This window comes from Myotis nattereri, assembly GCF_964212035.1.
Source record: "Myotis nattereri genome assembly, chromosome: 6".
NCBI lineage: Eukaryota > Metazoa > Chordata > Mammalia > Chiroptera > Vespertilionidae > Myotis > Myotis nattereri.
The window spans coordinates 40,775,819-40,802,205 of NC_138081.1; the positions used below are offsets into that span (position 1 = coordinate 40,775,819).

The 26,387-nt window shown below is 40.0% G+C and overlaps 1 protein-coding gene across 1 annotated transcript in view; it reads right to left on the minus strand.

The window, feature by feature from the left end:
- Nucleotides 1-26,387, minus strand: part of LCA5 (lebercilin LCA5) — a gene marked incomplete at its 3' end in the record, with an annotated part of 89,155 nt that overhangs the window by 36,446 nt on the left and 26,322 nt on the right. Inside the window, exon 2 of the mRNA XM_081095076.1 lies at nucleotides 15,004-15,047. The remainder of the gene's footprint in view (nucleotides 1-15,003; nucleotides 15,048-26,387) is intronic.

Here is a 26,387-nt window from a genome sequence, read left to right on the forward strand (position 1 = left end):
AATCATTGATCAGTTGCCTCCTGCACGCCCCCTACTGGGAATTGAACCCGCAACTCTGTCATGTGCCTTGACTAGGAATTGAACTGGGGACCTCTTTGTTCATGGGTCAATGCTCAACTACTAAGCAATACTGGCTGGGCGAGAATAGTGAGAAAAAATTCAAGAACAGCTCCAAGAAAACTAGAGAATACCTTACCTTTGCCAAACTTCTGATTATTTAGGATCTATTTAAAAATAAGGCAAGTAGACATGATACTGTACATAGAGAACCCTAAAGACTCCATCAAAAAATTATTAGACTTAATAAATGAATTTGGCAATGTAGCAGGATACAAAATTAATACCAAGAAATCTATGGCATTTCTTTACACCAATAGTGAACTTACAGAAAGTGAGACTAAAAAAGCAATCCCATTTACCATCGCATCAAAAAAACTAAGATACCTAGGAATAAACTTAACTAAGGAGGTAAAAGACTTATATGCCAAAAACTACAGGACACTGAAAAAAGAGATAGAGGAAGACTTAAACAGATGGAAGAACATACCATGTTCATGGATTGGTAGAATCAACATCATCAAAATATCCATACTACCCAAAGCAATCTATAGATTCAATGCAATCCCCATTAAACTACCAATGGCATATTTCACAGATCTAGAATGAACGTTCCAAAAATTCATCTGGAATAAAAAAAGACCTCGAATAGCTGCAGCAATCCTGAGAAAGAACAGCAAAGTAGATGGGATCTCAATACCAGATATCAAAATGTATTACAAAGCCACTGTTCTTAAAACAGCTTGGTACTGGCACAAGAACAGACATATAGATCAATGGAATAGAATAGAGAACCCAGAAATCGACCCAAACCACTATGCCCAATTAATATTCGACAAAGGAGGCAAGAGCATACAATGGAGTCAAGACAGTCTCTTCAATAAATGGTGTTGGGAAAATTGGACAGATACATGCAAAGGATGAAACTAGACCACCAACTCACACCATACACAAAAATAAACTCAAAATGGATAAAAGACTTAAACGTAAGACAGGAAACCATAAAAATACTAGAGGAATCCACAGGCAGCAAAATCGCAAACTTATGCCGAAGGAATTTCTTCTCTGATAATGCTCCTAGGGCAATGGTAACTAAAGAGAAAATAAACAAATGGGACTACATCAAAATAAAAGGCTTCTGCACAGCAAAGGAAACCACCAACAAAACAACAAGAAGACCCACTGCATGGGAGAACATATTTGCCAATGATATCACCTATAAGGGTTTAATCTCCAACATTTACAGGGAACTCATGAAACTTAATAATAGGAAGATAAACAATCCAATCAAAAAATGGGCAACGGACCTAGATAGACACTTTTCGAAAGAGGACATGCAGAAGGCCGAAAGACATATGAAAACATGCTCAAAGTCGCTAATTATACGAGAGATGCAAATCAAAACGACAATGTGGTATCACTTCACACCTGTCAGAATGGCTATCATCAACAAATCAACAAACAACAAGTGTTGGAGAGGATGTGGAGAAAAAGGAACCCTTCTGCACTGCTGGTGAGAATGCAGGCTGGTGCAGCCACTGTGGAGAACAGTATGGAGCTTCCTCAAAAAACTAAAAATGGAACTCCCATTTGACCCAGTGATCCCACTTCTAGGAATACATCCCAAGAAGCCAGAAACACCAATCAGAGAGGATATATGCACCCCTATGTTCATAGCAGCACAATTCAACATAGCTAAGATTTGGAAAGAGCCTAAGTGCCCATCAGCAGATGAGTGGATTAAAAAACTGTGGTACATCTACACAGTGGAATTCTACGCTGCAGTAAAAAAGAAGGAACTCTTGCCTTTTGCAACAGCATGGATGGAACTGGAGAGCATTATGCTAAGTGAAATAAGCCAGTCAGAGAAAGATAAATACCTCATGATCTCACTCATTTGTGGACTATAGAGAACAACACAGACTGATGAACAGGGACAGATCCAAAGACAGAGAAACAACGATCAGACTATTAATCCCCAGAGGGAAAGTAGGGGAGAGAGGGGGCAAGGGGAAGAGATCAACCAAAGGACTTGTATGCATGCATATAAGCCAAACCAATGGACATGGACAACAGGGGGATGAGAGCATAAGTGGAGCGGGGGGAGGAGGATGGGGATTTAATGGGGGGGATGAGGACACATTTGTAATACCTTAACTAATAAAGAGTTTTAAAAAAAATAAGTATTTTTTTATATATATTTATTTTTATTGATTTCTTACAGAGAGGAAGAGAGAGGGATAGAGAGTTAGAAACATCGATGAGAGAGAAACATCGATCAGCTGCTTCCTGCACACCTCCTAGTGGGGATGTGCCCGCAACCAAGGTACATGCCCTTGACCGGAATCGAACCTGGGACCCTTCAGTCCACAGGCCGATGCTCTATCCACTGAGCCAAACCGGTTAGGGCAAGTATTTTAACTAATGTATACCGTACTTGTATTATCCTCTACTCTGTTACAATTCTTCATGACAACAAGTAGTATTCCTTAGAAAAGATAGCAACCCAAAGATCAAAGCCTTCCTAGAGAATAGAAACTTAGGCACTTTTGAAAAGTCACTTTTAAAAATGTGGTCCTTAGTCCTTATAAAAAACATCGTTGTATGGCTGACAGTGCTGTCAGAAAAAACAATTTAAACAAGCAAATAGGCAAACACAAGTTAACAAGTTAAAAAAAAAAAGACATAAAATATTAGACCGAAAGAAAGACAAAGATGAGATAATATAACTATTAGAATAACTACTACTGTTTCTTTTTTTTTTTAATATATTTTATTGATTTTTTACAGAGAGGAAGGGAGAGAGATAGAGAGTTAGAAACATCGATGAGAGAGAAACATCGATCAGCCGCCTCCTGCACATCTCCTACTGGGGATGTGCCCGCAACCCAGGGACATGCCCTTGACCGGAATCGAACCTAGGACCTTTCAGTCCGCAGGCCGACGCTCTATCCACTGAGCCAAACCGGTTTCGGCTACTACTGTTTCTTATAAACTTATAAACACAAAGTACAACAGCTTAATAAGATTACATAACAATTTAGCACAGGTGAACTCTGGGGCATCATCCCTTTCTTTATATAGATTAAGGAAATTAAGGCCTACAAGACAAAGTGACTTACCCAAGATCACAGTTTATCTAAGATCTCAGAACTAAGTAAAACTTGAAATGGACTACAAGTTTTCTGAATCTTAATTGGGTGTGACCTATTCAATATTTCACTATCAACAATCATATGAGAATTACCTCATCTGTGAAGCCACCTCCATCTGCAATTATCCCATAATGTAGTCCTCTCCTTGCTAAAACTGAAGAAGCATTTCTGCTCCTTTTTAGAGCTAAATTTCTCATGAGTCTTCTTGCCCACACCACCTCACCATCTCAAAAATTGTGCTCCTGCAATTGTGTCCTCTCTACAGGATCCATTCTGTCAACAAAGAGGCTCTAATAAAGCTGTCACTTGACTCCATGTCCTATTGCATTTACAACCCAATTTCTCAACTCGTTTCCAATTAAATTTTTAAGAATAATCTATAATCTAGAATATCTCTACTTCTTTTCCAACCATTTTCTTCTGAATCCCTACTAGTCAGGTTTTCATTCCCACTGAAATACCTTTTGTTAAAATAGACCATGACTTTGATCTTGGCTAAATCCAATAGCCAATTTTCTGTCCTATTCGACCCTGACCTCACAGCATTTGACACAACTAATCATTCCTCCCTTCCTAAAACACTCTATTTTCTTGCTTAGTTTCCATAGCCATCTGCTTCCCTGGTTTTCTTACTATGTCACTGGCTGTCTCCTCTCAATCCCCTTTGTTAAATCTGTCTCCTATTCCTGATCTCTAAATGTTGAAATGCACAAGGCATGACATATTGGTACTTTTTATCTATACTCTCTTCTTAGGTAATGTCATCTAGACTTCTTTTACCCCGACTTTCAGATTCATATATCCTCCTTCCGACCTGACAACTCCATCTAAAAGTCACTTCGCACTTACATGCCCAAAGCCAAAATTATGATCCATCTCCCTTCTACCACCACTCTTTCCTGCTTTTCTGATCTCATTAAATGGCACCCTCATTTACTAAATTACTTGTGTTGAAAATTTAATGATCATTCTGGATTCCTTCTTAAGCTCATATCCCACATCCAAACCATTTGTAAAACCAGGTGGTTTTTATCTCCAAATATATTCCAAATTTGATTATTTCTTACCGTCTCCACTGCTACTAACTTACTCCAAGCCACCATCTTTTTCTCACTTGAACTTCTGCAACAATCTCCTAATTGATAGTCTGCTTTCATCTTTGTTTCCCCGGTTAGAAAACACCATTTGATATAATTATCAATTGGCAATGCTCTCTTGTTTAATACCCTTTAATGGCTTCCTACAGTCATTAAATCAAACCTGAAATATTCCTTAATAGAACCTGAAAATTCCTATAAGGTCTAGACCAGGGGTGGGCAAACTTTTTGACTCGAGGGCCACAATGGGTTCTTAAACTGGACCGGAGGGCCGGAACAAAAGCATGGATGGAGTGTTTGTGTGAACTAACATAAATTCAAAGTAAACATCATTACATAAAAGGGTATGGTCTTTTTTTTTTTTTTTTTTTTTTTTTTTTTAGTTTTATTCATTTCAAATGGCCAGATCCGGCCCGCGGGCTGTAGTTTGCCCACTGCCCGTAGTTTGCCTGCGGGCCGTAGTTTGCCCACGGCTGGTCTAGACCTTGTTGCCTACTTCTTCATTCTTGCCTCATGCAACTCTTCCCCCAATCTGCTTTTTCAGTCAAGCGGCCTCCTTGTGTGCCTCAAAGATGCCAAGCTTACTGCCATCACAGACTTTGTACTTGCTGCATCCTTTATTTACCTAGAACTTCACAAAGATGGGTCCTTCTCTTTATCCTGTTCACAGCCCAAATGCCACCTTCTCAACGATGGCTCCCATGAATGTTCTATTAGAGTGAGTCTAGTCACTATCTTATTACTATTTTTCTTCATAGACCCTGTTACTATTGAAAATAATCTTACATTTGTTGTCTCTCCCACTAAATATAAGAATCATGTCTAGTTCACTATGGTAACTACACTATTTACTAATTTTTTTGAGGAATAAAAGATTATTCTGTAATGCTATTCCAAATAGAATATTACTAGTTTCATTGTATAAAATTTGCCTTTCTGCTTTAAAGGAAATGTTATATCTTCTCTCTTTCAAATAATTGCCATAAAGCTTCATTAAATCTCTAAAATTCCCAAAAGTTAGAAAATAAAAAAGTTTTGCTCAGAACCATTACCACAGTAAAGTTGGAATATTATTATTGAGTTAATTTTAAATAACTAAGATGACCTAATAGGGCTTCAGGCAAAATAAATTTCACTTAAGATAGTTACAAAAATAACTTCTATTTAACTAATATAAACTAGTCACAACATGTGAACTAAATAAAATTATTTTTTCTTACAAGAAAAAAGTTATGTAGATTAATAAAACTTTGAAGATTTATATTCCATATATAGTTTTCCAACTAATTTAAACTAATTCTTTGTGACCAAGAATGAATTGGTTAACAGTTGTTCATCTGTTTTCCCTATCTGTACAGGGGTAACTAGATAAAAGCAGCAACAACAACAACAACAACAACAAAAAACCTGAAAAACTGTAAGTCTTACCCAATTTAAATTCCTAAGATGTGTTTATTTTCTAAAAATGGCCAAGTGTGCTATCATGATAATGCTAGGAAACATTAAACCTAACACTTGGCATTTTTCATCCAAAAACAAACTTTCTTCCTAAAAAATGTCCCAAATAGTATAGGTCATAAAAAACAGGTCATAAAAAAATTAAGCTCCTTCAGTATCAGAATGCCTCCTTTTATACACAGTTTCAAATGACTCAGGATATAACTCTATAGAGTCCAAAATTCCCATCTTCTCCACATCCTCTCCAGCACTTGTTGTTTGTTGATTTGGTGGGAATGCAGACTGGTTCAGCCACTGTGGAAAACTGTTATGGAGTTTCCTCAAAAAAATTAAAAATGGAACTGCTTTTTGATCCATTGATACCACTTCTGGGTATATATATCCTAAAACGCCAATCAGAAAGAATATATACACCCCAATGTTCATAGTAGTGTATTTATAATAGCCAAAGAATGTATATGCATATATGCATAACTCATGGACACAGACAATGAAATGGTGAAGGCCTAGGACAGTGATGGCGAACCTATGACACGCGTGTCAGAGGTGACATGCGAACTCATTTTTTGGGTTGATTTTTCTTTGTTAAATGGCATTTAAATATATAAAATAAATATCAAAAATATAAGTCTTTGTTTTACTATGGTTGCAAATATCAAAAAATTTCTATATGTGACAAGGCACCAGAGTTAAGTTAGGGTTTTTCAAAATGCTGACACGCTGAGCTCAAAAGGTTCGCCATCACTGGGCTAGGAGGTGAGGGGGGCAGGGTGAAGGGAGGCAAAGGGGGATGGGGGAGATGAAGGACATCTGTAATGGAGCCAACAATAAAAAAAGGAAAAGTTTAGTTTCAAGAGAAAAAAAAAACTTGTATAAAATCAAGTAACTGTTCCTGTCATTTCTTTGTGTTCAGCTTCTTTGTATAAAACATTGCTGCCTGGCTACCTCTGCTGCCAGCAAAAGAGCTCACACAACAGGCAACTAGCGAAAAACATAAATAAGGAGATCACTCTCCCCAGAAAGAACAATAACCAAAGACAAAAATAAAAACAATATTGCTGCATTAAAATTGCAATTGCTTCTCTCCCACAAAGGAGAAAAATGATTAGAAATTAATAACACCAAGTAAATTCTTATATTCCTCTACCTATGTTCCAGAATATTCCTAAAGCATTTCCTTATTCTACATTTATTTTCATGACACTACTCTTGCTTTAAAATCAAACTATGCTTAGATTTTAAATATGGTCTCCTAGACTCTTGGTCAGATCACAGTAAATGCTCGACTTAAAATTTAAGGCATAATTAGCCTCTTAAACAATTAAAGCATCTTAACTTCTTTGAAACAATGGGTCAAATTAAAGCGTATTAACTATAGTACATATTCCTAAAGTTTAGTCAATCAAAATGAAAACATTACAGAATATTCACACATTCATGAAATATTTACTGAATATTAAGGAGGGAGCTGGGGATACAAAACTAAGACACAAGTGATCCCCTACCATTAATAAACTCCCAGCCAAGAAGAGAAAGGTAACAGAAGAGTGTAAGAACTAATGACAAAGTAAAGGGGACGCAGAAAACTCAAAACTAAGGTTAGAGGACAGAAGGGAGTTTGGAAAGGTTACTAGAGGCAATAAGGACTCAATGGAGTCTTTAGGTACCAGCAGAGATTAAACATAAGTATGATTTGGGTAGGAGGTTTATGTTTTAGGGAGGTGGGATGGTAGGTGAGGTTAGTAAAAGAAGGCAGTTGGTGAGGGAAGACGACCTTTTTGCAGTAAGGGGAAGCAGCATGTGCAAAAGTAAAAGGCATAAAGCTGCTGGCTTCAAGTAATCAGGCCCGCTCCTGACCACATCTAGGGGGGAACGTGGTCTCACCTCTGGGCTACTCTGGGGGTGTCTGCTGGATTACTCACCGCACCTGGGCAAGCCTTTTCTCCAGCCATGCCGGAGGGATTTCAGTCTCTACCAATGTTCTCCTCTCACGTTTCCCAGGCCCGTGTTCCCTTTCACAATACATGCAGTGAGCTCAGGAGGGTGAGGATTGTGGAAACTCCCGGGGGGAGCACTGTGGGGCACGATGGAGGCCACACCACCACCAGCCACAGCACAGAGCCTCATGTATCTGCAAGGAGCTCCACAGGCCAGTAGCCCTGCCGAGAGTACTTGCAGGTGGGGGGTGGCTTGCTGTTGGCTGACCCTGTGCGACTAGGCACTGGTTTCCTTCCTTCCTGACACGCACCACGGCATATAATTACACTGCAGAGAGTTTACAACTGTGCTGTCCAACACAGCGGCTCCTGAGCACTTGAACTGTAACCAGTCAGAACTGAGATATGCTGTCAGTGCAAAATACACATGGGATTCTGAAAACTCAGTACATAAAAAAGGAACATAAAAGATCTCTTTAATAACCTCTTTTATGTTTGTTACATGTTTTGGGTTAGATAAAATATATTAATTTCACCTGTTTGTATTTTCTTGCGTGGCAACTGAAAAAAAAATGTTAGATGCATAACATTAAAACATAAAATAATTTAACCTTTAGCATCTCTCACTCCTTGGTCCTGCCAACGTAAATGCCTATGCCAAGAAGGCCCACTTTCTTCTTCTTATTTTTTTTTTGCCAACCCTCTTTCCTCCTCTCATTCCATCCCTAAAAGAAGTGTAAGTCCTCCCCCCCCCCCCCCCCCACACACACACTCTTTAAGAACCTTCCCACTCTGACCATAGTCTGAATCTCTTATTCATTGGGACCCAGAGTCACCAAAAGCCTCACAGCCTCCTTTCCCATCTTCAATCTCCACAGGCCTCTAGGGTCTTAACAACAACGCCTAACCCCTTCTCGACATTTCCCGCAATTCCTTCCGCCTCTTCTAGAGCCCAACAAATAAAACCACCCTTCCTCCTGTGTTCCCAACCCCGCACCTGTTGGTCAGCCTCCCCTCCGCCCGGCGCTCTCCCAGCGGCGGGCATTTCACTTACTTCCCCAGGACTTCCTTCTCCCCGCGCCCCCAAATCCTCCCGCGCCCCTAATCCTTCCACCCCTCCCGCTTTAACAACTCTACCAGCACGCTCCCACCCACACGCTGGATCGCTAGCTCCCGCACACGCCAGTCCCACCTGGTACCCGCAACTCCTCCCGGTCTCCGCGCCCACCGCAAAGCCCACCCTCCACCCGCCCGGCCCCCCCTCGGGCCGACGCGGCGCCCCACCTCCTTGCCTTCTCTCTGGGGTCCCACCCCCAACGGGGCTTCAGCGTCGGGCCGCCAGAGAGTGGGTTCCTGGACCCTGCGGCAGCGGCGGAGGCTGCGGGGCGGGCTCGGAGGGCGGCGGGTGCGGGAGGTTTGAACACCGGAGGAGGGCGGGGCCGGCAGCTCCTGGGTGGCGGTGGCGTGGCGACTTCGGCTCCAGGGTAACGGGGGCGGAGGCCCAGACGTCACTGCGGGAGGGCCGCAGCCAATGATGCTCGCCCAGGCTTTCCATTGGTCTTGCTGCCAGGTGGCCACTCTATTGGCTTCGGTGGAGCTGGAAGGCGGGACGAGGCGTACAGGAGAGGGCGGCCATTGGCTGAACCGCTCGGGCTTTAGCGGCGACCGAGAGCGGGGAGGTATTTCGCGCCGCTGCTCAGCGAAGGGAGCCTGCGGCCCTTTAAACTGAGCCGAGCGAGACTCCGAGGCCGAGCGTCCTGGGCCTCGGCTGCGGGAAGCAGGCTGCCTCGAGCGGCGGGGCCGGGGTTCGTGAATTGTGGAAATTGGAGACTGCGCAACCGAAAACGTTAACACGAGTCTCGAACCCCTTTCGGAAGTCGGCTGGCTTTAAATTCGGAAGACATTAGAAACAATACGTAGCTAGCTAGTTACTACTTCTTGGTCTGAGCCATGAAATTGCTGATTTTCAGGAGCACGCGGAGTTAGTGCATTTATACTCTTGCCTCTAGATCATGGGAATTTGGCTTGAAAGTGGTTTTTAGGTTTTGGAACAGGTTTGAGGTGGGAGGACATTCGAAACATTTGCACACAAATTTGTAAAAGGAAACATCTGTGGTGCATGCCAGTTACCTATTCAGAGGTGTTGCATGAGGTATCTTCCCCTTTAAAACATGACTGCATTTAAACTGCATTGATTGATTGCGGGAGGTCGAAAATCATCTCTTCGGTGAAGGTTAGGTTAAGCCTTTCTGAACCTTCTGATTGTCAAGATGGTTTTACACGGTATTCCCCCTTCTTGCCATTGTTAATTTCTCCAGAACTGGGTTTTGCCTCCATCTGCAGAGAATCTAATTTATCAAGGCAAATAAATGCGTTCTAATCAGTCTTCTGACCTTGACTATGGTCATTCCGTCTCTTGCTTGACCTCGTTTTCTCAACTTTGCACTATTTCAGAGCTTTTATTTTATCCTGTCAATATATTTTACTTCGACTTTCAGACTAACCCACCTAAACAATACCACAATTAAATGTAATTTTCGGTAGACGATAGCAACCATCTGTTAGTGAAAAATAAATGAGTCATCCCTGAAACGGCACTTAAGTACTTTTCCCCGTTTGTTTAAATCTGCTAATGCTCTTCTAAAAATAGCCCACTGGTTATTGACTCCGTCTGAAATAATAGATGCCTCAGTGGGTTACTTTAAAAGAAGTTGCTATAAAGAGTCAAGAAACATGTTGTATTTAGATGAAAAAACATATCTCTCCAGAGTCAAATGGGGGTTGTTAACACTCAAGGTCAGTTGAGAATGAAACTAATTTATTCACTCACAGGTGCTAGGCAGTATAATCTTATTCCATCATCACTCATGACAGATAGCTACTTATCATTATACCTGAGAAAACATTCAGGGAGGTTAAAGAATCTACCACAAGATACTAAAGTAGTAAGTGGTAGGGCCAAGATTCAAACCTGCCTCCACTCAATTCCTGGTTTCAAATTTAATACCTTTAATGTGTTTTACCTACAGGTTAATAGAGTTGCTGGAAAGCAATAAAGTATTTAAAAGGTCTGTAGTCTCTAAAACAGTATCTAATTGTATGTAACACATTTTCAGTATCTTTTCACTCTATCATATTTGGGATAACAGTGACTACCAACTTATTTGACCTTAAAAAAAAAAAAAAGCCTTTGCCAGTTTAGCTAAGTGGATAGAGCGTCAGCCTGCTGACTGAAGGGTCTCAGGCTCTTGATCCCCAGGGTGGGACATGCAGGAGGCAGCAAGGTTCAGTGATTCTCTCTCATCATTGATGTTTCTATCTCTCTTTCCTTCCTTCCTCTCTGAAATCAATAAAAAAATACATATTAAGAAACAAGACCAAAAGAACTATAAACCCACAGAAGTAAAAACTAGTTTATTGAACTATTTTTAAAAGTTTATGCAAAATACGATGTTTCAAGTTTTTATATGATTTTTACATAATTGAACTATAAACATTTTCATAGAATTTTCTAAAATTACAGAATTTGCCATTTCATTTCACTACATGCTACATAGGATTCAGCTTTTTCAATAAAAAAGGAAGGCCAATAAAACCACATTTTTATATTACTACTAGAGAACCGGTGCATGAAATTTGTGCACTCAGGAGGGAGAGGGCCTAAGCCGTTAGTCGGACACCCTTAGCTCTGCCAAGGAGTCAGGAGAGTCCCCCGCCACCGCTGCTGTGCTTGCCAGCTGTGAGCCCAGCTCAGGGCTTCTGGCTGAGAGGTGCTCCCCCTGTGGGAGTGCACTGACCATCAAGGTCAGCTCCTGCATTGAGTGTCTGCCCCCTGGTGGTCAGTGCACGTCATAACAACTGGCCATTCTGCCGTGTGGTCAATTTGCATATTAGCCTTTTATTATATAAGATTACTTAAAATTATATTAAACAGGAATCAGGTTTTCTATTTTTTTTTAAGAGGATATTTATAACAAATTATACTAACAATCATTAAACATTTTGGAGCTATATTTTTAATATTCCTGGGCTTACATTAATATTGTAATATCACTAGATTTATTATTTGCTAACTAATTATTTTCTACAGAACTTTGATTGCCTTGTTTTATGCTGTTTGGCATAATACAGATAATATTAACATTTTCCTAGAAATGCTTACCAATAGAATTATCCCTATTTTCCATATGGGAAAATTAAAGAGTTTGAATAATTTGTTAGAAGTTTCATAAAGTTAATAGGCAAAGTAATAAGTAGACTTTCCAGATGTAGACAATCCAGAAATTACAATGATTATAATTTAAAAGGAACATACTATAAATAACCATATCCTTAGCTAATGCTCATATGTTCATTTAATGCCATTCTTAAAAATCAAACAAAAAAGAATAGTACTGTCACAATTTTATATATATTACCTAAATATGTGATAAGTATTACAAAATTCAGAAATTTTAAATCTAACTTCTTGGTGTCCATATTGTTAGAAAATTTTAAATTTAACAATAAATTCCAGGTAAATAGTAGATTGTCAGCATATAATAATGTTGAGGAGCACAAGAGACTTGGTTGGACATTCTGAGAAAAGGTAAGTGTGTGGAAGGCTGCCTGCCCTGTTTATCAGAATTCTGACTTAGGGGGGACTTAAGGGAGTGTTAAAGGCGGTGCCCCTAATTATTCCTTGACCTTCCCAAACAAGTCTGCTCATGTGCAGACCCCCGGGTGTTTACTGGAACCCTTAATCTTAATCTTTGGATGCCATTGCTTAAAGGACACTACAAACACATGTGTTCTCCCAAGATTACTTCCCCTACTGATTGTATCTTAAAGATAAACTTTGTCTCAAACTGCTGTTACAATAAAAGGCTAACAAGGCAGGCAATCGGGGCTGCCTGGTTGCTATAGCCAGGACGTCCCTTAGCCTCTCTTTCACAGCAAACATGTTGGAGTAATCCATTCATTTGTCACTCAGGGTCTCCTGGCCAGCCCTGGCATAATAACTTTTAAACAGTATCTAATATGTGAGGTGTTAAACTGAATGACTTCGGAAAACTTGAGTTGGGTTTAAAGAATAATAAAATTGGAGACACATAAAGTTAGTCTGCTCTTATAAAAATCAAATTTAGCCCTAACCAGTTTGTCTCAGCGGATAGAGCATCGGCCTGCGGACTGAAGGGTCCCAGGTTCGATTCCGGTCAAAGGCATGTACCTTGTAGGGAGTGTGCAGGAGCGATGTTTCTCTCTCATCAATGTTTCTAACTATCTCTCTCCCTTCCTCTCTGTAAAAAATCAACAAATGTATTCAAAAACAAATTTAGTCCAACTGTTATTATTTGCCTTTGCGGTACAGAAAGCTGATACTTTTACTCTGTTTAAAGGGTAAGTCTTCTTTGGTCATTTGATGAAATTTACAAGTTAATTATTTTGTTAGTGGAGAAAGAAACAAAACCACTGAGATGTATACTAGTATTTTTCTTCTTTCATAATTAGTGAATCATTAATGTACCTCTATTTCATGGAGTTTATTGGAATTTTCAGGGCTTTTGCTTTCAGTTTGCATAAAAAGAACTAAACCAAAAGTTGGTTTGAGCAAGTTTTTTTAATATATATATTTTTTTTATTGATTTCAGAGAGGAAAAGAGAGGGAGAGAGAGATAGAAACACCAATGATGAGAGAGAATCATTGATCGGCTGCCTCTTGCACGCCCCACACTGGGGATCAAGCCCTCAACCCAGGCATGTGCCCTTGACTGGAATCATACCTGGGGCCCTTCAGTCCACAGGCTCCACTGAGCCAAACCAGCTAGGGCTGAGCAAGTTTTTAATACATGTTTTCAGATTTTGTTACTCCACAATTACATTTTTAAACAAATTGATCTACAGATCAAATGCTATCTCAGTGGGAAAGCACTGAATGAAACCATAATTCTGTTAGTATTCACATTGTTAGATTTGAAAGTGAGAATGTCAATATAATTTTCTTAGTAGACAACTGCCTGTTCTCAACTGAACATAATTCACAGGAGATTCTGACTGTATTGTTAATTGACAATAAATATGCGAGGTAAAGAAAAAAGTGTTTTTACTACTTTGGCATTCTAGCATAATAAAATAGCCATCTATTTCTCCAGTGAAAACAAGACAATGGTATAGCAGAATTGCAATGGAAAACTTATAAGTTGGAAACCTTTGTTCATTCATTAAATACATATTGAGTACTTATTAGGTGCCCTCGGGGAATACAGAGATAAAAAATGAAGTTCTTGTCTTCCAGCCACTTCCTGTCCAATGAATAAGAAAGATGAGTTTATCTGATTGTAGGTACTGTGTAAAAAGGGTGCTTATAAAAGTATGTCCAAGGTGCAAATGAAAGGGAGAGAGAGATAGAAACATCAATGATAAGAATCATTGATTGCCTCCAACATGCCCCCTACTGGGGATTGAGCCTGCAACCTAAGCATGTGCCCTGACCAGGAATCAAATCATGACCGCCTGGTTCATTGGTGGACACTCAGCCACTGAGCCATGCCAGCCCGGTGGAAGTAACTCCTGAATTAGAGTTCATGTTACATGAAAGATACCCCTCTCCCCCAACACATACACATAAAAACTATATAAACAACAGCAAGATATAGAAGATAGAAACAAATCTGTATATATGCAGGCATTAGTGAGGTTTAGGGAAGACAATAATGGGGAAAGATGGGGGTGCTCCAGGAGAGGGGGTGGCCAGAGATATGGCCAGAGAGGGGGCAAAGGCTAGATATTTAAATGCCTTTTTAAGAAGTTTACATTTAATCCCCAAACCATAGGTAGTGATTGGTGAATTGAACAAGAGGACTGATATGATTTGACCTGCATTTCAGAAAGCTTATCCCAGTGGCATCATGCAGGCTGAGACTAGAAGCAGAAATGTCAGCCAAGACCTTTTCAGGAAAAGGACCAGTAACAAGCAATGATTAATAAATAATAATACAAGAATAAACTGTGTTTCACATACAAGTGCAAACCTACTTTTGTCCCACCCTGTATATTACTGTTAGATGGGTCCCAGTGAATTGACACTTGCTGTTATAGACTGAATGTTTGTGCCCCCCAAATTCATATGCTGAAATCCAATCCCCAGTGTGATGGTATTAGGAGTTGGGGCTTTGGGAGGGTAATTAGGTCATGAGGGTAAAGCCCTCAGGAATGGGGTTACTGTCCTTATGAGAGGCCAGAGAGCTAGCTCTTGCTCTCTGCTATGTGAGGATGCAGTAAGACGAAAGCCATCTGCGAAACTGAGGTGGGTCCTCTTACCAGGTCTGCCAGCATCTTGATCTTGGACTTGCCAGCCTCCGGAACTGTGGAGAAGTAAATTTCTGTTGTTTAAGCCATCCAGTCGATAGCACTTTTTAAAAAGTTATCTTTATTTTTGAAAGTATTACAGATGTCCCCCTTTCCCCCATTGACCTCTGCTAGCACCTGACTAGAACTGATTTGAATGGATTTGAATAATGGTCACCGTGGTCAGACACTGTCTTCTCTGAGAGCTCTCCATTGAGATAGTTGTGCTTGACTCTTTCCCCTTGGAAAAATTCTTTCCCAGGAGGATTCTGAGGTCTGTGACTCAAGCTGAGGTCTTCACTGTATGTAAGCAGCATATGTAGGGCTCAGGACTGAGGCTAATGAGTTGATGGACTCAGCACACACATGGAATAGAAATGAGAGGACTGAATAAATGTGCTCATTATTAGGTGTGTAGCCTACATTATTATTTTACCCCTCTCCCCCAACACACATCCACACAAAAACCATATAAAACAACAGCAAAAGAAAAACTTCATAACAGTTTCAGCACCTTCCAGGGAGCAAGTAACACCGTAGGTGACCAAACAAGGATTAAAATGCCTCGAAGTATGACCTTATATTTGCATAGCCTTGCCAGAGCACTTTCACAAGATTACCTCATTTGATTTTAAAACAACCTTGAGAAACTGGAAAAGCAGATATTTTCCACTTTTAATAGGAGAAGAGACTGACCCTGAGGTTAAATCAGATTTGCCTCGTGGGAATTGCCTAGTATAATATCAAGCACATATTTAATTTTAAATTGTCTAACAGTCACATTAAAAAAGGTTTAAAGCCGAAACCGGTTTGGCTCAGTGGATAGAGTGTCGGCCTGCGGACTCAAGGGTCCCAGGTTCGATTCCGGTCAAGGGCATGTACCTGGGTTGCAGGCACATCCCCAGTGGGGGATGTGCAGGAGGCAGCTGATCGATGTTTCTCTCTCATCGATGTTTCTAGCTCTCTATCTCTCTCCTTTCCTCTCTGTAAAAAATCAATAAAATATTTAAAAAAAAAAAAGGTTTAAAAAGTGAAATTAATTTTTACAATATGTTTTGTTGAACATATCTGAAATATTATCTTTTCAACACATAATCAATATTTTAAAAATTATCAATGAAATATTTCACTTTTTTTTAAACTAACACTTTGAACATGGTGTATGTTTTATAGTTACAACACATCTCAATTCAGACCTGTCCCGTTTCAAGTACTGAACACTCACATGTGAGTTGTGGCTGCCCTATTTGACAATACAGGGTTAGATTACATACCCTGAGGCATATTATAGGCAGCAGTGGTCTCAGGTAGCCAAGCTTCTGAAAAGGGAAGTGACGGTCTGAAAACCTAGAGACCTGAATTCCAGACGTGACTGCCTCTTTCTGGTCATGGGACAAGGCATTCTACTTGGTTAAAGCTTGGTTTCTGGTTGGTTAAACAAAACCAATGGCACTTTGCTTACTTCTCCCACCCTCCACCCCAGCGAAGTCTTTCCACAAATGAAATCGTAGAGAGAAGCTCACTGTTTAAAACATCGGAGGCATATTTAAAGCATAAGAGCTGTTTCTCTGTTGAAGAGATGGCAGTGGGAAGGTTGAAAAGAGGATTACAACCTGTTTAGTGTACACACGTGTTTATGCATGTGCACACGCGCGCGTACACACACACACACACACACACACACACGACATATTCCAAGGGGGCGCTGATGAACCCTTTGGGCATATTTGAAAACCCTTGAAGGAAACTGTCTCTAAGATCCTTCTCATCTGAAAAACATGCCTTTTGAATCTGTGGATACAATTCTACTCAGGCCTAGTTGACTCTCTCAGCCAGTGTTTAGTTTAAGCTTTAACCAAGAAAGAGAAGGTACCATTCATTGTAAGTCCACTACTGTCCACAGACATCAGTATATTGGTGTTCGACTCACCAATTTTTCTCAATATTTACCACTTTCTATTGTCCGGTGGGTACTGGTTCCTTTGATTTTTAGTTTCCATAGATCATGAATTTTTATCAATAAAAGGGGGTCTTTAAGATCAATTATTCAAGTGGTTTTCGGATTTCCCGTCGCCCCCTCCCAGCCCCCTTCATCACAGAAGCTTCTCTCCAAACAGTGCCTTACACAGAAATCTAAAATACTCCTTGAAAGGGTTAGGGTGGCCCTGCAAAGTTGAAGTGGACGTGAAAGGGTAGAACCCTAAGAGCTGAGAATATCCCAAATACCCACTTCCCGAGCAGCCCCCCAAGAATCCACTCTCAAGCCATCAAGACAAACCAATGTGCAATTTTAGCAACCACAGTTCAAGCCCAGATCCGACCCTTTAATCCGAGTGCGGTGCTCAAGGTCCCACCACTAGTTGGTGTCAAAGCTGGCACAGAACCCAGTCACTGTTTAAGAGCTCGCTGGTACCAACTGTTACACTTTCAAAAACCCTACAAGCCAGTTGACATCAGGCTTGCAGCTGGAAATCAGGTATGATGAGAATGTCTATGACACAGAAATCAGCAAATGCTACAAATCAGGGCTCTCCCTAGAGAGCCGGCTGTTAATCCTTTTCCAGGCTACCCCCGAACCCGGCAGAGTCTGGGTATTTATACACACAGCAGCCTGGGAATAAATGCACTGCCTTTGATAGGAAACAGAATTTTAAATTAACACAGAATTTAAAATAAACTAAAGTAAAAATTGTGTCTGTTCATGAAGAAGAACATGCTACCTAAAATAGCCATTTTTCTCAATATTTCCAACTTCCTATTGTCGGGTGGGCACTGGCTCCTTTGATTCTCTCAAGCTGTTACTTGGAGGCTTTAGCCACTTTGGAGATTGATTTTTAAAATTAGGTGAGCCAAGCAGGCCAAAGCTTTAGGACATGCGTTAAAATCAAAACCTAAACATCAAATAAGGAGAACATAAAAAGAAACCATCGCAGATGCCATTTGAGTAGCGAGTGACCTGATGATATACCTTCTCTCTCGGTCTCCCTCTGGTTCTATTTCAGTCTAAGGAGCATTAAAGGGTCGATGTAAACAACTGCTAGTCTCCAAGCTTCCCAGCTGGCCTCGTGCCTCCTCCTATTTAATCCTCCCAACTGAACTTCTGATTCATCCTCTTAACAATGACCGTTCCCTCTGTCTCTCCCTCCCCTCCCGTCTCTGCTTTTCTTCTTGTCCTTTGTGGGGCTGCACGCTCTCCTCCCAGGCCTGCCTGGGCATGCTTGTGATGTCAGATGCTTGCACTTCAGCTGTCCTTTTGTATCCATGGTGATGGATAAAAAATAAGCTGCTTTGCAGCGATTTGAACTTTAATCCATTGAAATGATGCATGCTTTATTACTCAGGTGACTTTTTTCCTTAATACTTTCAGTTCAGTGAAATCTTGAATTATTAAAAAGGAAGTAAAATGCTTTTCCTTTCTTTCCCCCTTTAAAAAAAAAATCTTTAATGCCTTGGTACATTAAAATAATCCCTGATGTTAGCATCTGAAAATTTTTTCTTGATAATTAAATCAATAGGAAACTAAATTCAGAAATATGATTCCAAAGGAAAAGAAATTATAAAATTTAAATATTTAAATTTCCTTCTCACTACAGCTATATAAGTAACTTGAATTAGGCTAAGAAAAGCATGCAGGACCCAGATAACACGAGGGAAAACATGACAAAAATTAAGAAAGTAGTGTCGCCAACTTAACACTAGTGGTACCTGAAATCATTTTAGTGGTCTATAGACATAGTAGTAAATAACTGGATCCCAATCTTTCTAAATTCAGGAAAGAGAAAATCTCAGCCTGGTGGCAGTCTTTAGCACATTGCTAATGCTTGCTAATTTTTAAAATATTTTTTCAATGTTTTCATTGAATTTTTTATTAATATTTTTTATTATTTAGAGAGAGAGGAAGGGAAAGGGATAGAGAAATAGAAACATAAATGAGAGAGGAACATCATTGATCATTTTCATCCTGCATGCTCCCACTGGGGACTGAGGCCGCAACCCAGGCATGTGCCCTAACCAGGAATTGAACCAGCGACCTCTTGGTTCCTCCTGAGTTGATGCTTAACCACTGAACCACACTGGCTGGGCTATTTTTTTTAAAGAGCAGACTTTTGTATAAAAAACTTTGCATGCAATAGTATCTAGCTAAAATGTAATAACTATGTTTAAATTTCATCAACTTTCAGTTTCTTTTCATTTATAAACAACACTGACTTTCCAGTGATATAAAGTTTCCTTAATTAAATAGTGACATAATTAATACTATCAGTGATACAAACAAATAACAAAGATCACGAAGGTGGTAGTCATGGGAAACCCAGTACTCTACAGTGTGCTACAGTCAACAGCCAAGACCCTGCATCTCTTTCTAGGGTCAGGGGTTGTGAGGGACATACATTTAGATACTTTCCTTAACTATTATCTCTGTTTTCCTACTTCAAAAGTCTGGGCACTCAATAATTACTGATTAGTAAACCTTGGGGGAAAGTAATATTATATGAAATATCCAGAATAGGCAAACTCATAAAGACAAAATTTAGAATAAAGGTAACTAGTGACTGAAGAGGGGGGAATGGGATGTTATTGTCTAACACTGTGGTTCTCAACCTTCTGGCCCTTTAAATACAGTTCCTCATGTTGTGACCCAACCATAAAATTATTTTCGGTGCTACTTCATAACTGCAATGTTGCTACTGTTATGAATCGTAATGTAAATATCTGATATGCAGGATGGTCTTAGGCGACCCCTGTGAAAGAGTCGTTCGACCGCCAAAGGGGTTGCGACCCACAGGTTGAGAACCGCTGGTCTAACAGATACAGAATTTTTGTTTGGGATGATGAAATTGTCCAGAAATGGACAGTAGTGATGGTTGTAGAACAATTTAATGCCAATGAATTTTACACTTAAAAATGGTTAAAATGGTAAATTTTATGTATACTTATGTATATTTTTACCATGATTTTTAAAACATTGCTGTTTATGGCTGTTGTTAGCCTTGATGAACTGACACAGGCAGAAGCTAGTGATGGGTCAGATCCTGGCATTAGAGTTTAGTGAAGCTGACATGCACAGGAACGTCTTTTCTGAAAATTGAGAGGCAAAGCAGGACCTGGGGCCAGTCCGGGCTGTAGCTGAGTACCAGGAACCATGCAATTCACTGTTGGATCTGGAGACAAGGAGGAGGGATCTGGCTGTGTAGGCTCAGGTAAGAAATCCAACAGCAGGAAGCAGGAGCCACTCGTCTTGCTTGGCCCCACTGAACTCTCTTTCTTCTTATCAAGGGCATAGTGGCCAGCTGCCTGCTCTTAGCAACAGAACAAGAGCGAGCCTGATGTCATGGCATCTGCCAGGTCGCAGGGAAAGGAGAACAGGGTGGTCATTTCATGTGCCTTGATCCAGTCTAAAACAGCAAAATCATCACTGGGAACAAAGCCAGGTAGACTGCAAGACATTTAGAAAAACCATAATAGTTGGATGACTTAAGAAGACTTTTCCCCCAGATAATATAAATTAAACAATACAAATAGTGGGGTAAAAATTATTCAACTTAAAGTGCCTCTAGCCTTTCCCTTTTCCATCTTTGCTAAGTGGAATGTGATGTGGGATTATTCCTGTTGCCCCAGAATTGTGGCCGCTGCCCAAAGTTGAGACCATTTTCTAAGGAGCCATATAATTAGTACTCAAAACCCCCTGCCAGGACTTATTAAAAAGTGCGCAACCAACCTTACCACTATCAACCACACCCTAGGAAACTCCTCTCTTTGCCCTCACCTTAGCAGAGGGAAGACTAGGTGTGTGGGATTAAGGGGAGGAAATCCAGGAGAATTCATAGAGATTCATAAAGTGCCTCGAAGATCAGGGGCCTGGCATCTCACTCCCTGACTGATGCCGGCTGAGTTGCAGCCCCTTTGTAACTTTGTGCTGCCATTGGAATAAAGCGTTTAAAGCAATTCTTGGAGAGTTTTCCATTGTTCATGGGGCATCCATACAGACCAATGTGCACGTCTACTCTAAAAGTTTCTGAAGGTGGGAGTAGAACAACCACTGCCAATAAGGCTTAAAGAAATAATATACCTACAAGAAGACGAGGGCTCCTAACCCCAATCTGGTTCACCATGACCTTAAAAAATATGGCAAGGACATCTGAGGTTTTATGGTTCCATGTGAAGGAGTGGGGAGTTAGAGGAGAAGCAGAAGAGCATGGGGCTGTCCAGGAGGCTGCTGGGAAGAAGAAGCTGGGAGGGTGAACTGCTGGTCGGCCTGAGGGAAGTGTACTCTCTTCCTCACAGCAACAGAGGGGCCTGGCAAATCTGAGCATTATTCCAAGGGAACCACACTCCACCTGCCTGGAGGCCACTCCTCTTCTAGGGCCCTGGCATCAGACATGAACCTGTTACACCACAGGGAGGCCAGTGAGGCCTCCCCACCTCTGACCCCTCCACCATGGCCAGCTGCACTGCCTCCCCTACTTCTACCACATGGGGAAGGAAAGGCAATGGAATCAGAAATGAGAGTGAAGTTTTAAAACTAGACTACACTTCGAAACCGGAAAGTAACCAGAAAGTTATGGAATCTGTCCAAGATGTTAATCTGGAATTCAACAGAGCACAGTTGAAAATAACCACTGGCAAAAAAAAAAAAAAATTAAAAAAAAATACTATTTTTATTAATACTTCACTGAACTGAAACAGCTCAATTATTACACAAAGTCAAACTATATATATAATTTGATACTGTGATTTTTCACTTAACAATTTTCTCTTCTTAAAACATCTTCATAAATATCATTTGTAATAGTCTCATATTTCCATTTTACAGATATGTCATAATTTATTTAACCATTACTCTATTGTAGGACACTGGCATTGTTCTCAAATTTTAAAAAAATGTATTATAATATTTATTTCTTCCTTTAATGTGATTATTGGTATTAGTAAATAGCCACTGCTCTACAGACAAAGAGATTCTGGCTTCCCAGTGATTCATTAGGAGATAGTTTGGGGTGTTAAGCCATCCAGGAGTTTTAATGATCTGTTTACTAAGCCAGCAGCATTGCTCGTTTTATCCTTCTTGTGTTTGCCAGATGTGTGCTGCTGATAGCTGTAGCCCTACAGGAGACAGCGTATCCCTGCCTTCCAGAATGTAAGCACCGCAAGTATGGGGTTTGTTTCTATTTCATTCTCTGCTTTATGCCGAGCACTCTGAATCGTTTACATCAGATGGCTATGATGTGTTGGCTGTTGTCATTTTTTTTTATGTGACAATCTAAGGGAAAAGAGGTCAATGCCCCTGACTAAACAGTTAGGTACTACATGTTTTAAAAATTCTTAAGGCACACAGGTCGAAAATCACTGATGTAACTGCAGAAACTAAGGAGGCGGGGCCTACAGTAGAAGACAGAGACAGAGGAGGAGGAGGAGGCGCTCAGGTCCCTGGTGTCTGGATAAATAGCGATGTGATCTTATAGCTTTGGTTTTTATTAAGGTCTGAGTTAATTAATCCAATTAGTAAGATATCAGGCTCATAATAAGATAGCTGAAACCAAACAACTGCCATATGGGGGAAATTATTCCTAGTGTTTCGAAGTGGTGAACTGAACACATGCCCAACCCAAAGTCCCTGTGAAATAACAGAAAAGCCATAAATGAAATGGGGGGAAAAAAAGTTTAAGGATTAAAAGCATAGCATTAAGGGATGGGAGTATGGGATGGATATAGCAGTTGAGGAAATTGTTAAGAAAATCCTGGAAGATGGAAACTAAATAGGAGCCCTCCCCCATTAGGACATATTGTACCTGGAGCAGCTTGTTTCTTGCTTCTTGAGGCTCCAGGACATATTGTACCTGGAGCAGCTTGCTTCTAACCACAGGTCAGACATGACCTTACAGTTAGCTTCATGATCTCCTCACTGCCATTCCTACTTGGTCCAGGAGTCATGGCCATGCAGGCTGCTGAGCTCTTCCACAGGATGGTCGCTGCATGTGGTGTGGCTAGTGCAGAATATTATCAGAAAGTAGCTGGTTAGCAACAGGTGTTTCTGCACAGCAGCCTCAACTATTAGCACCTCCAACAAACCTGTCTTACTTGTACTTCAATGTCATGACCATGGCATCTGTCTCTGTGCATTTTTTTTTGTAGTTTTTAAAAGGGAAATTTATTTGACAAGTTTCACTTAGCGCAATGCATCTAAAAGGAAATCACAGTACAATGAAAGATTTAAATCAAGGCCTCGGAATTTCATACAAACACCAAGACCAAAATCCTAAAGTATTGGTATTGCGTCTCAAAATTTCCCCATTAACTTAAAAAAAAAAAGCTTAAACTTACATGCCTTGGAAGTTATTAAATAAAACTAGAATTAACAAACATGCCAAATGTTTCATTTTTTAATTGTAGACACAGCTCCTATATTGAGTTTTACCAAAAAAAAGTATGTTTTTCAACATGCTTCCAAACTGTTCAATGTGATGTGGTATAAGAGTAACATTTAACATAATTCAACTTCTTTAATCTAAATATACTTACTGCTTAAGTACATCCTATAATAGAACTAGAGAAAAGCCGCAAATTGTTTAAGTTATAATTTACTCAACTTAGTTGTTACATCCCAGATGAATATTTGTGTTAAAAAATAATGAACCTAGAAGCCTGATATAGACCATTTCAGAATTTTTCTGCAATGTTTCCAAAATTTGGAGAACTATTACTTTTGAATGACCTTTTTGATCCCTCTGGTGGGCTTTTCCACTGCAGGCTATGAAGACATCTTCAAGTATGTATAAACCCTTTGGAATTACAAAGTCTCATCCCCAAATTCTTTAACATATAATGGAGCAGTAGAAGCTATTGAAATATGAAGGGAGCTGTGGCTGCCTTCACAGTGGATCAAATAAAAGTCAGCTAGGATCTTTTTCTGGCCACGGTCTTGCTTCTCCAAGTAGGGTCCACAAATAGGCAGCGTCAGCATTGCTGTGAATTACTCAGAGTTCAGGCCCTACCCGAGACCTACAGAACAATAATCTTCATCCCAGGTGATCTGTGTGCTCAGGAACATCTGGAAAGGACTCACTTAGGAGAATCCAAAGTTGCTTTGGGAGCGTTCTCAGCTGTCAAAACAGAGGCGCTACATCTTATGAATTTCATAACTAACTTCTGAGCATGCAATACTGGTTATTTGCTATTCAAGGTAAGTTAGATGATTCTCAGAATGATAGCAGTATTTCAGATTGCAGTTATTCTAGGCATGAGATGCTATGCCCTAGGGTTTGGAATCAACCCCTTCATTGCCTTGGTGATTCAGACCCTTTTAATTGTGGCTGCCAACCACAGAGGATTCCGTCTTCCAAAGAGTACTCAGTTTTTGGTGTAGAAGCTGCTTTTCAGTCATTGCTGAAATTTTTCTTTAAAAAGTGCTTATATAATTTAGCCAAATAAAGTAAAGGAGTTCACAGCTGATGTGAGTCAAAGAATAAAGTTCTAGTTTTACAACCTCATCTGCCATAGCCTCTGAGTTTGTACCTGCCAGTACCAATGTTACACTGATTAAAAACACAGAACATTAATGAAGATGGTGCTTGTATGTTTTCTTACACATGGAAATACTGGATTCTCATGAACCTCTTAAAAATCACAACAAAGCCTCAGTTTTATGTGAGATACACATGTGTTTCGATGAACTTAGTACAGAAGTTCATCATCTAAATCAGGGGTAGGGAGTCTCTGGCCCACAGGCCATATAAGGCCCATGAAATAATTTGGCTTGGCCCTGCTAAGGCATTAGAGGTGAGTTAATGAAATGGTTGACCAAATAGCAGGCTGATTTTTAAGTTGATAATTTTGTATGGCCCACGAATGATGTTACACATATCCATATGGCCCTTTTTTGGCAGAAAAAAAGTTTCCCTACCCCTGAAAATCATCTGTGCTTGTGGCCCCAGTGAAGAGAAGGGACCCAAAAATCCAGTGTGTGTTTTGAATTTGCCTGTTTTAATTTATTTTTATCACTTGTACAAACATGAAAACATGATGTATCAAAACAAGAAGGGTGACTCTTGCAGCCATGATGGACAGAACACCAAAGATCTTGGGTGACTTCATCTCATAAGACTGGGCCATTTTCCTTCTCTTCCATTAAGTATCTTCCACAATGTACAGTTTTTCTAGAAAATTATATGGTTTGGTCCCATTTTTTTTAAGGACTCTTCTTCATTCTGAAGAAATGTTACATTGTTCATAAGCTATTATTTGATATGTCATCATCCATTTCTTAATGGTCACTTTAAAATTCTGTGGTCAGTTGAGCTGTGTTGAGAAACTGTAGTTCATGAGTACAATTCTCGAAAGCCTTTGGGGAGCCAAACAGCCTGACTTTACTTATTTTTTCCATTGTGACCACAGTGGGTATAATTAATACTATGTCATTATGATGACTGTCTAATGAAGAAAAAAATTAACTAGGAATTTCTGAAGTGTCTAGAAGTTTTTTATAGAAGGAATTGCAGTGGTGGAAAAGGGACATACTTTTTAAATCACAAAGTTTGTGCTAAGGACAAAATGTACACATAAATATTAATAGAGCCTTTCTAATCTTTTGACAAATTCTAATGACAGTCATTTGAGAGTTCTTGTTTGTGGAGTATCCTTTGAAACTCAATAGAGGGTTTATTGAGGAGTCTGCAACAGGGAATAAAGCATGTTGATTTGAAATTTGTAATTCAAATGTCCTAAAACCTAGTCAATAGGAATGTAAGTTAAAAATATAAAATTTAATAGCTTTCATAATGCAGAGTAGTGCAATTAAGAGCACAGACTTTGAAGTCAGAGGTTAGTCAGACTTGGGTCTGTCACTCAAAAGTTACAAATTAAACATGTTACTCAAACTCTCTAAGTTTTAGTGGTTTTTTTTTTTTAATCTGTAAAATTGAAACCATCACGTCCACTTCCTCAGATAATTTTGAAACTTAAATAAGATTAATTGCTTAGTAAACCCCAAGGTTAATGAATGTAGGTATTATTATAGTATTATTATTATACAGGGCAGGATGAAAGTAGGTTAGATTTTACAGTTGTATGGAAAATTATACAATAATTAACAAATAATAATACAAGAATAAACTGTGTTTCATGTACTGACAACTGTAAACCTACTTTTGCCCCATCCTGAATACCTGGCAACATCTAGACAATGAAAGAGATAAATCTATACTAATAAAAGGGTAATATGCTAATTAGACCAGACGTTTTCGGGACATCCTTTGGACAAAGCCACAGTGGCAGGGCCGAGGCAGAGGCGGTTGGTGCAATCAGGCCAGCAAGGGGAGAGCAGTTAGGGGGATCAAGCCGGCAGGCAGAGGCAGTCAGGG